This window comes from Scyliorhinus torazame, chromosome 12 (assembly GCF_047496885.1).
Source record: "Scyliorhinus torazame isolate Kashiwa2021f chromosome 12, sScyTor2.1, whole genome shotgun sequence".
In the NCBI taxonomy this organism is placed as follows: domain Eukaryota; kingdom Metazoa; phylum Chordata; class Chondrichthyes; order Carcharhiniformes; family Scyliorhinidae; genus Scyliorhinus; species Scyliorhinus torazame.
Genome location: NC_092718.1, coordinates 155,388,812 through 155,403,151, shown reverse-complemented (window position 1 = coordinate 155,403,151; position 14,340 = coordinate 155,388,812). Strand labels below are relative to the sequence as shown.

General features: G+C 49.2%; 1 protein-coding gene and 1 pseudogene across 1 annotated transcript in view; one reads left to right on the top strand and one right to left on the bottom strand.

The window, feature by feature from the left end:
• LOC140386673 (ras-like protein family member 10B) overlaps positions 1 to 14,340 on the bottom strand; it is a 257,826-nt gene that overhangs the window by 138,024 nt on the left and 105,462 nt on the right. The window lies entirely within an intron of this gene.
• Positions 5,456 to 5,574, top strand: LOC140387570 (5S ribosomal RNA; annotated as a pseudogene).

Below are 14,340 nucleotides of genomic sequence, written 5' to 3'. Positions count from 1 at the left end.
AGACGGCTGCTAAACGTGACAATGACCCCATCTGGGGAGAGAATACCTGAGGTGACCGACTCCCGGACACAGAGAAGGCCTTTGTCAGAGTTGAGTGGAAGTACCTCGTAGAAGTACTTGAGTGGTTTGGGCTGGGGACAGGGTTCACCTCATGAGTGAAACTCCTGTACAATGCCCCCAAGGCGAGCATAGGGACCAACATCTTCCAGCTGCACAGGGGCACCAGGCAGGGATTCCCGCTGTCCCTGCTCCTGTTCGCCCTGACAATTGAGCTATTGTCGATCGCCCTCAAAGCGGCAAGCTGGAAGAGAATCTGAAGAGGAGGCAGAGAGCACAGAGTCTCATTCTATGCGGAAGACCTGCTCCTCTACATCTCGGACCCGCAAAGCGACATGGACGTAATCATGAAGCTCCTGAGAGAGTTTGGAACCTTCTCGCGCTCAAACTCAACCTGAGCAAGAGTGAAGTCTTCCCTGTGAACACGACAGGGTAGGGGAAGAGCTGGGGGATCTACCATTCAAACCAGCCCAAAGCAAATTCTGCTACCTGCGGGATCTAGATTGCCCATGGCTGAACATGGATCCACAAGTGGATCCTGACCAGTCTGGTGGAGGAAGTAAAAAAGGACCCACAGAGATGGGACACACTCCCGCTCTCCCCAGTGGGGCGGGTACAGATGATCAAGATGAATTTACTGCCCAGGTTCTTCTTCCTGTTCCGATCCCTCCCGATCTACATCCCCAAGGTCTTCTTCAATGCGGTGATTTGCTGTTAGTGTGGGTGAGTGGTGGCAGGGGAAGATCCCAAGGATCCCCCAAAAAGTGCTACAGAGGAGAAGAAACATGGGGAGGGGGTGCCTGGTCCTCCCAAACCTACAGTACTACCACTGGACAGCCTCGGATGAAGATGGAGGAAAGCTCCTGTACAGAAACATTCCTCAGGGCCCTCGCCACAGCAGCACTCCCATCTCCACCAGCAAAACACTCAGCAGGTCCAGTGGTGGTAGCCACTCTCCGAACCTGGAACCAGATGTGGCAGCATTTCGGCTTGACCGAAATATCCACCATGGCCCCCACCTACGGCAACTACAAGCTCCAGCCATGCTAAACACCATCTTTAAGAGGTGGAGACGGGACGGAGGAACACTGATTTTACGCAGAGGACAGGCTAGAGAACTGATAGGATCTGACAGAGAGATTGCAGCTACCTAACAGGAACAAACTCCGATACCTACAGGTCAAGAACTTTGTCCGCAAGGAGATGACAGTGGACCCCGAGACACACAATGCTAGAGAAACTACTGGACGAGGGTAATCTGGGAGGGGGGGACAGCGGGGACCTGTACAGACGACTATTAGAAAGGGCACGCTCCCCGCTAACGAAACACGGGAAAAATGGGAGGAAGCACTAGGGATTGAAATAGGGTGGGGACTCTGGAACGAAGCACTGAACAGGGCCAACTCCACCCGGACTTGCGCAAGGCCTCATGCAACTGAAAGTGGTGCACAGAGCACACCTAACCAGAACCCGAATGAGCAGGTTCTTTCCGGAGGTGGGGGACAGATGTGAACGGTGCCAGGGAGGCCCAGCCTACCACACCCACATGTTCTGGACATGCTGCAGACTTGTCAGGTTCTGACAGCCTTCTTTAAGGCAATGTCAAAGATTGTGGAGGTGAGGGTGGAGCCATGCCCCAGAGTGGCAGTCTTCGGGGTATCGTACTTGCCAGAACTCTTCATGGGGAAGGAGCTGACGCCCTTGCCTTTGCCTCCCTGATCACCTGCCGAAGAATCCTGCTTGGCTGGCAATCAGCAGCACCACCCCCAGCTGCAGACTGGCTGGCAGACCTGTCGGAATTTCTCCACCTGGAGAAGATCAAATTCACTACCGGAGGGTCAGAGGATGGCTTCCACAAAATGTGGAGGCCATTCACCAACTTGTTCCAGGACCTGTTTGAAGTCAACAGCCAGCAGAGCAAGGGGCAGGGTGGAGTGCACACGGTAACCCACGAGACAGCAGGGTCCAGACAGGGAGGGGAGGGGGGGGGCGCCAGTGAGAGAGGAGGGGGAGGCTGGAGAACGGCCAAAATGGATAATAGGGGGCCTATAGCAAGGCCACAAAGAACAGAACCCCCAAAACAGAATGGAGGGGAGGAGAGGGTTGGCGGGGTCAATCGACAAAGGGGTTAGGGGAAGGGAAAAGAACCACTTAGATGTAAATAGAGGACAATCGTCCACTGCATGATATGAGACCAAAGAAAATATCTGAAAACAACAAAAGGGGGGGAGGGAGGGGTGGAGGGAGGGAACCTAATGCGGGGGTGGGGGGGGAAGAGTGGGGTGATATCAATAGAAATTTCTTATATATTGTACCTGATGCACATACCCTTGTCTACTGTACAGTAAATCAAATGAAAAATTGCAATTAAAACATTTTCAAAAAAGAAAAATCTTTGTGTTGTGGGGGTGGGGCGCAGTCAGACATGGGGAGAATGTGCAAACTCCACGCGGACAGTGACCTGGGGCAGCGATCGAACCTGGGTCCTCAGCGCCGTGAGGCAGCAGTGCTAACCACTGCACCACTATGCCGCCCAAGCTGGCAACAAGATTAAGTACAGGCACAGCATGATGAACAGCCTTAGGTTGTGCTACGTGGCATGAGGAGACACTCGACATTCTTGTCAGATCGCGACAGAGTCGCAGCATCGGGGAACGTTGAAAGCGCAGAGTAGTGACTGCACAGAAATGATTTGGAGACACAGTGCTTGGGTAGTGCACAAATAAAGAGCTGATAAGCGGATTGATTGATAGATTTGATTTATTGTCACATGTACCGAAGTACAGTGAAAAGTATTTTTCTGCGGCCGAGGGAACGTACACAGGATGTACATAGTAGACAAAAGAATAATCAACAGGGAACATTGACAAATGGTACATCGACAAACAGCGATTGGTTACAATGCGGAACAAGGCCGCACAAAGCAAATACATGAGCAAGAGCAGCATAGGGCATTGTGAATAGTGTTCTTACAGGGAACAGATCAGTCCGAGGGGGAGTCGTTGAGGAGTCTTGTAGCTGTGGGGAAGAAGCTGTTCCTATGTTTGAATCTGCGAGTCTTCAGACTTCTGTACCTTCTGCCTGATGGAAGGGTCTGGAAGAAGGCGATGCCTGGGTGGGAGGGGTCTCTGATAATGCTCTGATAATGCTCTGATAATGCCTTCCTGAGGCAGCAGGAGGTGTCTACAGAATCAATGTGAGGGTGACAAGCTTGTGTGGTGCGTTGGGCTGAGTTCACCACACTCTGCAGTTTCTTGCGATCTTGGACCGAGCAGTTGCCGTACCAGGCTGTGATGCAGCCAGATAGGATGCTCTCTATCGCACATCTACAGAAGTTTGTGAGAGTCGATGCAGACATCTCCGTCGGAAGTAGAGACGTTGTCGGGCTTTCTTGAATTTTGCATCAATGTGAGTGGACTAGGACAGACTGTTGATGATGGTGATCTCCAGGAACTTAAAACTATCGACCATCTCCACTTCGGAGCCATTGATGCAGATGGGTGTGTGTGTCGTGCTACGCTTCCTGAAGTCGATGATCAGTTCCTTGGTCTTTCCAACATTTAGAGAGAGGTTGTTTTCGGTACACAAGGGATGGATCCCTTGTGATGTGATTACAGCACAAAACCTGTCAGTTCCATGAGTGGGACAGCGTATTGAGAGGACTAGACCCAGTTAGCTCAGTCGGGGCAGGCAAAGTGACAGGGTGTGGGCCGAATTGATAGGGAGCGAGGCACAGTCAACAAGAAACCCTAAAACTGTCATAAACATCTGGCCAGCGAAGATTGCGCTTTTGATGAGTGGAGCTTCGAAAAAGAGCTTGAAATCTGCCACAGTGACACTCATCCCAGGGACTCTTTGGGATGAAAGTCAAAAGGATATTGTCAGAATGTTTCCAAAATGCTTCAGTTTGAATTGGGATGCAGCTGATCTACTCTCCGATTCAAAATGTTTAAACAGCTTGTGGTGCTGTGGTTTCTTGATTTATGTGTGTCTGAACCAGACAAGCAAGCCATTAAAAATCCACATAGCAATTGGGAATGAAACCTACATAGGCTGAAAACATCAGGATTAACAACAGAAGAGCTATAGAATCCTCCCAAAATATGGAAGATCGTTCAGGATCAAGTTAACTTCCATATTCATCATTTTGACAATAGCTCACCGAACCCAGAGATTACTTTGCCAGCAGATGTAGCGAACGGGGGACATACTGTGATGTTTCAAACACAGATCTAGCAGATAAAATTGTTGAGTTGGTGATCGCATCCACTCCCTCTGGAAGCATTTCAGAAAGCTCTGCTGGACAAGCCCAAAACATAAAGCATCAAAGAACTACTCAAGGGTGAACGTGGGGACAAAGTTAAGCACAAGCCCAATTATTGATGCGCTCATTGGAACACCAAAACCTAGCAAGACACGTGGAAGGTGTGGCCTTCTGCATGCACCAAGGAAATTCTCAGCTTTCCATTAGTTCTGCAAAGCATGTGGCAGAAAGGGCCATTGGCAGCAGCAGTGCACCAGAGCAAAGGCTGGCACAGCTCCAACGAGCCTTGCACTGATCCAAACAGACCGCATGGGCGGCACGGTAGCACAGTGGTTAGCACTGTTGCTTCACAGCTCCAGGGTCCCAGGTTTGATTCCCGGCTTGGGTCACTGTCTGTGCGGAGTCTGCATGTTCTCCCTGTGTCTGCATGGGTTTCCTCCGGGTGCTCCGGTTTCCTCCCGCAGTCCAAAGATGTGCAGGTTAGGTGGATAGGCCATGCTAAATTGCCCTTAGTGTCCAAAAAGGTTGGGTGGGGTTACTGGGTTCCGGGGCTGGTGTGGAAGTGTGGACTTAGTTTGGGTACTCTTTCCAAGGGCTGATGCAGACTTGATGGGCCAAATGGCCTCCATCTGCACTGTAAATTCTATGATTCTATGCATACAGTGGGTACAAAGAGTGGTGAGCACATCTTTCTCACTGCCAATCTCGTGGAAAACATTGATATCATCACATCATCTGAGGCGTTTGCCATGATTCAAGTTATCTGTCCTACCCAAGTTGGCAACTATTCGTTATTGGCCACGATTGACACAGGGACAAATGTCAACATACTACTCAGAGAATTCTAAAAGACATGGCATGGACGGCCATGGCTACTGTGAAACTTTAAGCCTACATTTGTTCACTAATTCCATAGTCCTGGAGTTCATGTAAAATCAATCCTCTGGGTTCCTACATCATGGAGACTAAAGGCCCAGTGATTGTAGGTCTACCAGCATGCTGTGACCTAACACTGGTAACAATGCATGGAATTAATCAAACTTCACAGGAAAGATCAATCTCATGAATACTCCTATCACCTCAGTTCATGACATCATTTGCCATCATTTGCCCATCATTGGCAGTTCATCATTTGCCAATGGCCATACTAGTCTGAAAACGCCCGATCTTGTCTGATCTCGGAAGCTAAGCAGACTCAAGCTTCGTTAGTACTTGGATGGGAGACCCCCTGGGAATACCAGGTGCAGTAGACTTTCTGGGCAGCACGGTAGCACAGTGGTTAGCACAGTGGCTTCACAGCACCAGGGTCCCAGGTTCGATTTCCCGCTGGGTCACTGTCTGTGCGGAGTCTGCATGTTCTCCCCGTGTGTGCGTGGGTTTCCTCCAGGTGCTCTGGTTTCCTCCCACAGTCCAAAGATGTACGGGTTAGATGGATTGGACATGCTAAATTGCCCTTAGTGTCCAAAAAGGTTAAGAGAGGTTATGGGGATAGGGTGGAAGGGCTTAAAGTGGGTTGGTGCAGACTCAATGGGCTGAATGGCCTCCTTCTGCACTGTATGGTCTATGTCTATAACAACAAAATGTTTCAACAGATTTGGAAATTTCAAGGGAGCTGCAACGTTACACCTGTGGTAGAATGCAGGTTTGTCCATTGATCTGGTAAATTTTGTGCAACATAAATGCCAGTTGCTCCAAGATGAAATAGCAAAAGATTCCACACAACAGAAACTGTGGAAAACCACCATCGAAGGATGGATTTATTCAATTATACACGTCCACGAACACACAAAACTATTTGGGCCTTATTGAGACCAGCTAGGCATCTCCTGGGGAGTCACTTTTAAAGGCAGGCAGGACATTATACCAGAATCTTTGCGACCTGATATTCTTCAACAACTTCATCACTTACTTGTGATCATAGATCTGACAAGGTTAAAGAGGTGTGAATTGTGACAAAGAGGGCATTACATTCATCCCCCACCATCTGGCCTGCAAAATCCTACCAACTGTCCTGGCTTGACACAATTCACACCTCTTTAACCTGGGGTTACCCCATCTCTGGATCTGTAAAGATTTAATCACCTGCTAATGGTCGCATTCCAAGCATTGTTTGGCATCTTTGAATCTGGCTATATATGTGTTTCTGGAACAGACCTCTTCATTCACCTGAGGAAGGAGCAGCGCTCCGAAAGCTAGTGATATCGAAACAAACCTGTTGGACTTTAACCTGGTGTTGTAAGACTTCGTACTATAAAATATAAGATAGCAAGGGAGTCCACTTATGTGTGAGAACAAACTGTTTATTTGTGCCTTGTTCCTATTCTTCAGCAAGAGACCTTGAGTGCTTTCTTCCCTGAGCAGTTCGAGCAGCACAAGCCCTCCATACCATGGCCGGGATTCTCCAAAGTCCCGGCCAAGTGTTGACGCCGGAGTCAACGGGCCACCTGGTCCAGTGATTCAGTGGGCCAGAGGGGGCCGAGCAGGGCGCCAGAGTGCTGCACGCTGCTCTGGCGCCGATAGCGCCCTGCACTGCCGGCACGGGTCCGCACATGCACGTGGTGACCGTTTCTGCGCCGGCGCCACGCAACATGGCGGAGCCACACAGAGGGCCCACACAGAAGGAGGTAGGCCCCCTCCGGATCACACGTGCCTGCCGATCGGTAGCCCCCGATCGCGGGCCTGGCTGTCGTGCATGCCCCCCCCAGAGTCTGATCCCCCGCCCCCCCCCCCACCAGGACGGCCAACGCGGCCGCGGGTCCGCGCTCCTGCCGGGTGTTACCAGGTTGGAACCACACCGGCGGAACTCAGCCGGCCGACTGTGGAGAATTGCCGCGGGGGCTGTTTGCAACGGCCCCCGACCGGCGCCGCGTCGACCGCACGCGCGGTATTGCCGCCAGTTCTCCGGTTGCCGGAGCATCGCGTCCCGGCGTCGGAGCGGCGTGGCGGGAATTTCCAGCGTGACCGGCGATTCTCCGACCCGGCGCGGGCTCGGAGAATCCCGGCCATGTGCTTTCCTATTGGCTGCAGGGCAGACCATCAGCCTTATGTCTGATACTTACACTCCAGCGATTGGCCAGTAGACTGTCAATTATATCTGCTACCACCTCCTCATTCCCACACACTTCGCCAGCACAGGCAGACAGAACCTCCTTAAAATCTAACCATAGTTTCTCCTCAGTTAATAAGATTATCCCCACAATGATTGATGTGGACAATCACTAGAGTGTGAAAAATATTTGAATTATCTCAGATAATCTGGATAGGTGATTTGAAAAACAGACTTACATTTGTATAGTGATTTTCATGACTAAGGGATATTCCAAAATATCTTACAACCAATGACGTACTTTTGAAGTACAGTCATATACAGGCAATTTGTGTACAGCAAGGTTCCATCGACAGCAGTGTGAAAGGAGACAAGGGGAAATTTCTCCTGTTTTCAAATTGTGCCATGGAAATTATTTCATTCACGCAAGAGAGAAGATGATGTTTTGATTTAATGCCTTGTCTCCTGGACGGCATCTCCAACAATCTAGCCTAGTGTTCTTCAAACCTTTTTTATCTGGGACCCACTTTTGTCAACCGGCTGAGATTTGAAACCTCCAGCTTTAACGGTCAAGTGGCAATGTCAGAATGAAATGGAAAAGTGACAGATTTCACTGCAAAGTGATAGGAAGTGCCTTCAGGACCCTTGCCAGCCGATCTTCACGACCCACTCTGGTCAACCTTCGCGACCCACACCGGCCGACCTTCGCAACACACTCTGCCAACTTTCGTGACACAGGCCATGTTTACTTACCTTTAATGCGAAAGGAGAGCCTGCTTGGTCCTGATGATCTCACTCCATTCAGGTTCACAAGAGTAGAGGACAATGCATATATCAGGTGCAGAGTTCAGCCAGTTCCTCTGTGCCGTCTTCATCTTTGAGAGAATGAAAAATCCAACCTTGCCCATGTAGGTCGCCATGAAGGACAATAGCAACAAAATGCTAGTTTTACTCAGAACTGGACACTCCCGAGAGATGCTGCTCAAGAATGCTGATAGTCTCATGAACTTTTGGCGTGTTTTTAATGTGCTGTCATAGGCCAGGTACAACAGTCTTTTCATTTGGCGTCAGCTGTAAGTTCATATCTGACTCTGGGGTCTCAACCTCAAAAGGAATTTTTCACTCACCACTTTGCTTTCTGTAACTTCTCTCATTTGCAAATACCTTCCTGCATATAACACACATGGGCTTTGCATCCTTATTTGCACTGGCACAACTGACAAAACCATACCTCAAGAAATCATCCTTGTACTGCTTTGTTCCCAAATTATTTTTCTTTGGATTTGGATTTTGTTTATTGTCACGTGTACCGAGGTACAGTGAAAAGTATTTTTCTGCGAGCAGCTCAACAGATCATTAAATACATGAAAAGAAAAATAAATAAAAGAAAATACATAATAGGGCAACACAAGGTACACAATACAACTACATAACACTGGCATCGGGTGAAGCATACAGGGGTGTCGTGTCAACTACATAAGAGGGTCGTTTAGGAATCTGGTAACAGAGGGGAAGAAGATTCTTTATTGAATCATGGAATCATAGAATTTACAGTGCAAAAGGAGGCCATTCGGCCCTTGGAAAGAGCACCTTATTTAAGCCCACTCCTCCACTCTATCTCCGTAACCCAGTAACCCTACCTAACCTTTTAGGACACCAAGGACAATTTAGCATGGCCAATCCACCTAATCTGCACATTTTTGGACTGTGGGAGGAAACCGGAGCACCCGCAGGAATCCCACGCACACACAGGGAGGATGTGCAGACTCCGCACAGACAGTGACCCAAGCCGGGAATCGAACCTGTGACCCTGGAGCTGTGGAGCAACTGTGCTAACCACTGTGCTACCATTCTTTGTAGGCTGTTCACCAGAGCTAACACTCAGCACTGCTCTGTCCTGCTGTGGATTCTCCTGAGCAGCTCTCTCCAGCAGATTGAGATGGGAGATCCTGTTCAGTAGGTACACTGTCAATTTGTATCTCCGGCCATCTCTTACTTGTAACTAAATGATCCAGCTTCATTATCCTTGCTTGCTTTGTCTATCAACAATTAGAAAATAGAAGCAGCTCTCCTCTGGGATTTGGCGCCAAAAGCATGTATGTACAGGGTGCTTTATGTCAAGTGTACCTGCAGGGCACGTGAGCTGCTCACTGCTGCCGCTTATGGTTGGAAGACTGCACACAGCCTCATTTTGTTCTCATTTAAAAGCCGGTTGCAGCCGGCATTCCAATTTTAAAGCCAGTAGCGGCCGCCAGTCTCAATTCAAATGCCGCTGGCACTGTTGTGGGCTTCTCCCACTGCGGGAGTGCCACGACCGATCGCTCCGCAACCCTCCTGACCCCTGACAGCGGCCCATCCGTAGGTCGCGACCCATACTTTGAAAAACCCTGGTCTAGCCCACCCTCAGCAGTGGGCTGGAATGACAGCACAGATAGAGTCTTTGAACGTACAATCTTCTGACTGAGCCAATGGCTGGAATCTTTATCTGGATTTTATACCCACAATTAATGGGCATTTGTAGCAAAGGTGAAATCCTGTAACATGGTGGAACTGTTCGTGTGAAGAAGAGCAGTCTTAGAAAACTGAAGCCAACCTTTCTGCACAAGCATACATTCCCAACGTAGCACATTTTGGATGCAGCGTGTGTTATCCACAAGATGTACGACTGCATGGCCATTTTGTGAATTTGAATGACCTTCAGAAAATTAAAGTTGTTGCATTTAGATCCTTCCGTTAAAAAGAGTCAGAAATCCTGAGACGTGACCAGGATATAGGCATGCACGTGATGCAGTCCAGAGTGCTAATATGGACTTCCCATTGTGGTACAGAAGGAACCGTACTATCACTTTGCAGTGAAATCAGTCACCCTTTTATCTCATTCTGACCTTGACCGCTGAAGCTGGAGGTTTCACATTTCGTTCTTGGCAAATGGGTGTCACTGACAAGGCCATATTTATTAATCATCCTTAGTTGCCCCGGCAAAGGTGACAGATAGCAGGTCTTCATCTTGAACGGCTGCAATCTGCTGAGTGAATAAATCATTGCTGTTAGTTCCAGTATTTCGACCTGCCGACAATGATGGAATATTGATACATGTCCAAATGGGTGGTCTGGAACTTGGAAGGAAACACGGGGACGATGATGTTCCCAAGCACTTCCAGCCCTTGTCCTTCTAGATAGTGGAGGTCACAGATTTGGGAGGTGCTATCAAGGTAATCTTGCAGCAGTGACGAGGGATCTAGGTGTTCTAGTGCAAGAGGTACATAAAGCTGGTATGTAGATATGGCGCGTAATCAAGAAGATTATTACAAGAATTGAACATAAAAGTAATGTTATGCTTCAGTTACACAGGGCATTGGGGAGACCACGGGCTGGACTCTCCAACCCACCAGCCACGTGTTTCGCGACAGCGGGAGGCAGCACGCCGCTCGCTGGCGGTGGGACTGTCTGTTCCCACCACTGTCAATGGGAATTCCCATTCAAACCACCCCACAGGGAAACCCATAGGCAGAGCTGCACTTTTGGTGGGACCGAAGAATCCCACCGCCAGCAAATGGCGGGAGAATTCCGGCCCACATCTCAAATACAATGTGCAATTTTGATCGCCTTACTTATGGAAGGATGTAAATGCATTGGAGGTGGTTCAGAGAGGGGCGGTCACGATATTGATGGCTGGAACGAGCGTATTGTCTTATGCGGATAGGTTGGACAAGAGCAGCGGCACAATGGTTAGCACTGCTGCCTCACAGTGCCAGGGACCCAGGTTCGATTCCTGTCTTGGGTAACTGTTTGTGTGGAGTTTGCACATTCTCCTCAAGTCCGCGTGGGTTTCTTCTGGGTCTCCGGGGTCCTCCCACAGTCCAAAGATGTGCAGGTTAGGTGGATTGGCCAGGCTAAATTGCCCCTTAGTGTCCAAAGGCTAGGTGGGGTTACAGGGATAGGGTGGGTGTGTGGGCCCAGGTAGGGTGTTCTTTTAGGGGGTCGGTGCAAACTGGATGGGCCGAATGGTCGTATTCTGCACTGTAAGGATTCTATGAAGTTGTTTCCTCTGGAGTTTAGAAGAATGAGGGGTGACTTGATTGAAGTATATATGATCTTGAATGGTCTTGGCAAGGTGGACATGGAAACAATATTTCCTCAAGTGGGTGATTCCAGAACTAGGAGTTGCTGTTTTTAAATTAGAACTATAGGACAGAGATGAGGAGAATTTCTTTCTGTCAGAGGATTGTGCGACTTTGGAACTCTGCCTCAGAAGGCAGTGGAAACACTTTAAGACAAAAGTTGATTGTTCCCTGTGAGGCTAGGGAATCAAAGGCGATCAGTGGTAGATGGGGAATGTGGAACTCAAAACGCAAACAGATCAGCCATGGGCTTGAATTTCAGGATGGTGAGTGCTCGCTGCCCGCCATCATAAGAGTGGGCAGGGAATGTAACCCCACTGACCCTCATAGGCTTCCTGCCAATTTCCCCTCAATTAAGCGTTGATTGGCATTAAGTGGTACTCTGTCCACCCTTGGACGGAAGTTCTGTCTTGTAGAGTTCATAGCCAATCAGATGGCTGACAGCTCTCCAACCCCTCCAGGCAGAGCGCTGCAGTGGCTAGAAGAGGTACTGCAACACCACGACTGAGCCAAGGTCCCGGGACCACACTTTAGGTGAGTACCAAAGGTCCTGGGGGAGGGAAGTAAGGAGATGCTGTAGGTGATTGGGAGTGGTGACCTCGGTGTCGGCAGATAGGCCTGAAAGGGGGAGGGGATGGGAGGTGATGGAGAGTTGGACCTCCCAGGTCCCTGAGGAGAGGGTCCTCAGATTGAGAGGTGTGCTCCTCCAGCCATTCCCACCCAAAATCAAGATTGCAAGCTTTTTCTATGTGGCACTTTGCTCCAATGGTGCCCGCCAGCCTAAAGCATGAGTGGGAAAAGGCCCTTAAGTGGCCTTAATAGAAGCATGCGCGGACTTCCCATCCAAGACTCTGCCCACCCCACCATAAAATTGCATCAGGTGGGATCCTGGGGGGAATCCCATCCATGTAATTTTAAGCCCCACCTCAGACCCACCTGTGGGGGAAGTGTAAAATTCTGGCCATGACCTTATTGACTGTGGAGCAAGTTGAAGGGGCCACATGGCCTACTACTGCTCCCTTATCGTATGTACATCCTGTGGATGGCACACATGCAGCCATGCTGTGCTGTGTTGAAATGCATGCTTGTTAGTCTCAGCTCCATGACTGCTCCCCTTCACATAAACCTCTTCCACCAGGTTACAGGGTTTCACCTTTGCTACAATGTCCAATTCTTGAAGATTATAGTTATAATGAAGAAAGAAAGCACTTCCTTTAAATATCCATCTGTGACCTTTGCACTGAACATCCCAGCTCCTCTGATCAAAACAATGGCTAATATTTGTAGCGATCTTTGAATGCAGGAAATCCTCCCAATGTGCTCCATGGAGAGATAGAAATGCAATCTGACACCCTGGCGTGGGGAGTAACAAAATGTTTGTCTCAGGTGGTTGTTCATGGGTATTATTGGATTGACTGTCCATTATAGATCTGATATTCAGTTCTATTTCAGTAAATGGCATTAACTATTAGGCACAGGGTAGAATGGCCACTTGTCCAATAACACCCATTGTACATCATCGAGACCAATTCCTACTCCTGTGTGTGTTTTATGGAGGGGACAGAGGTGGGCAGTAGCTGGGATTTAGGGAGCGGATTTCAGATCTTTGAGTCAGAAGGCACAAGCGCCAACAGTGTGGAAGAAATGGCAAGGAATACACAAGAGGCAGAACCAGAGAGTTTTCGGGGAGGAGGGTTTTAAGGACTGGATGAGTTTATGGGAGTCAGGTAGAGGCAAGGCCATTCTGCAATTTACAAAGAAAGTTCAAATTCAGGAAGTCAGAGGACTGAGAGCCGATGTTGGTCTGCATGATTGGAAGGTAGGGACAGATGGGAACTTGCTGCTGGATAAGACAAAGGCAACAGAGATTTGCATGAGTTGATTTTTATGAATAGCAAAGAATGAAAGTGACAATACATCCCTTAGAGTATTTGTCTAGAGATCACATAGCCAGCTATGGTTTCAACAGCAACTGAACTAAGGTAGACAATGATAAGGAAGTGGAAGTAGGACCCTTTGAAACTACTTCACAGTATAATTAATCTGTCTCATCTTTTATTCATTGGTTCCGTTTTAAATCATCTATTTTACCATGTAACTAATCTGTTTTATGGTATAATGAATCTGTTTTCCTGTTTAATCTGTTTTACTATAAGACTAATGTGTTTTAATGTTTAACTAATCTGGTTAACCATGCAACTAATCTGTTTAAATATTTAAATAATCTATTTTAAGGTTTAATTAATCTGATTTACCATGTGGGCGGCATAGTAGCACAGTGGTTAGCACGATTGCTTCACAGCACAAGGGTCCCAGGTTTGATTCCTGGCTTGGGTCACTTTTTGTGCGGAGTCTGCACGTTCTCCCTGTGTCTGCGTGGGTTTCCTCCGGGTGCTCCGGTTTCCACCCACAAGTCCCGAAAGACATCGGGCGCGATTCTCCAAAATGGAAACTAAGCGTTTGCGCCGTCGTGAATGCCGTCGGGTTACACGATGGCGTGAAAAGGGCACGGGGACAACCAATTGTGGCCCCCATATGGGGCAAGCACGTCGCTGGAGCGGTTCACACCACTCCAGCCTCCCTTCCAAGCGCCAATTGGGTGCCGTGCCAACCCGCGCAGGCGCGGGGGACTTCTTCAACGCTCCGGCCCCGACGCAACATGGCGAGGGGGTTCTGGGGCCGGAAGCGGAACAAAGTAGGCCCGGGGGGGGGAGAGGCTGGCCCGCCGATCGGTGAGCCCCGATCGCAGGCCAGACCCTATCGGAGCCCTCCCCCCGGTGAAGGAGCGCTTCTCCCCACCCCGCAGGCCGCCCCCGACCCTTCGCACAGAGTTCCCGCCGGCAGTGACCAGG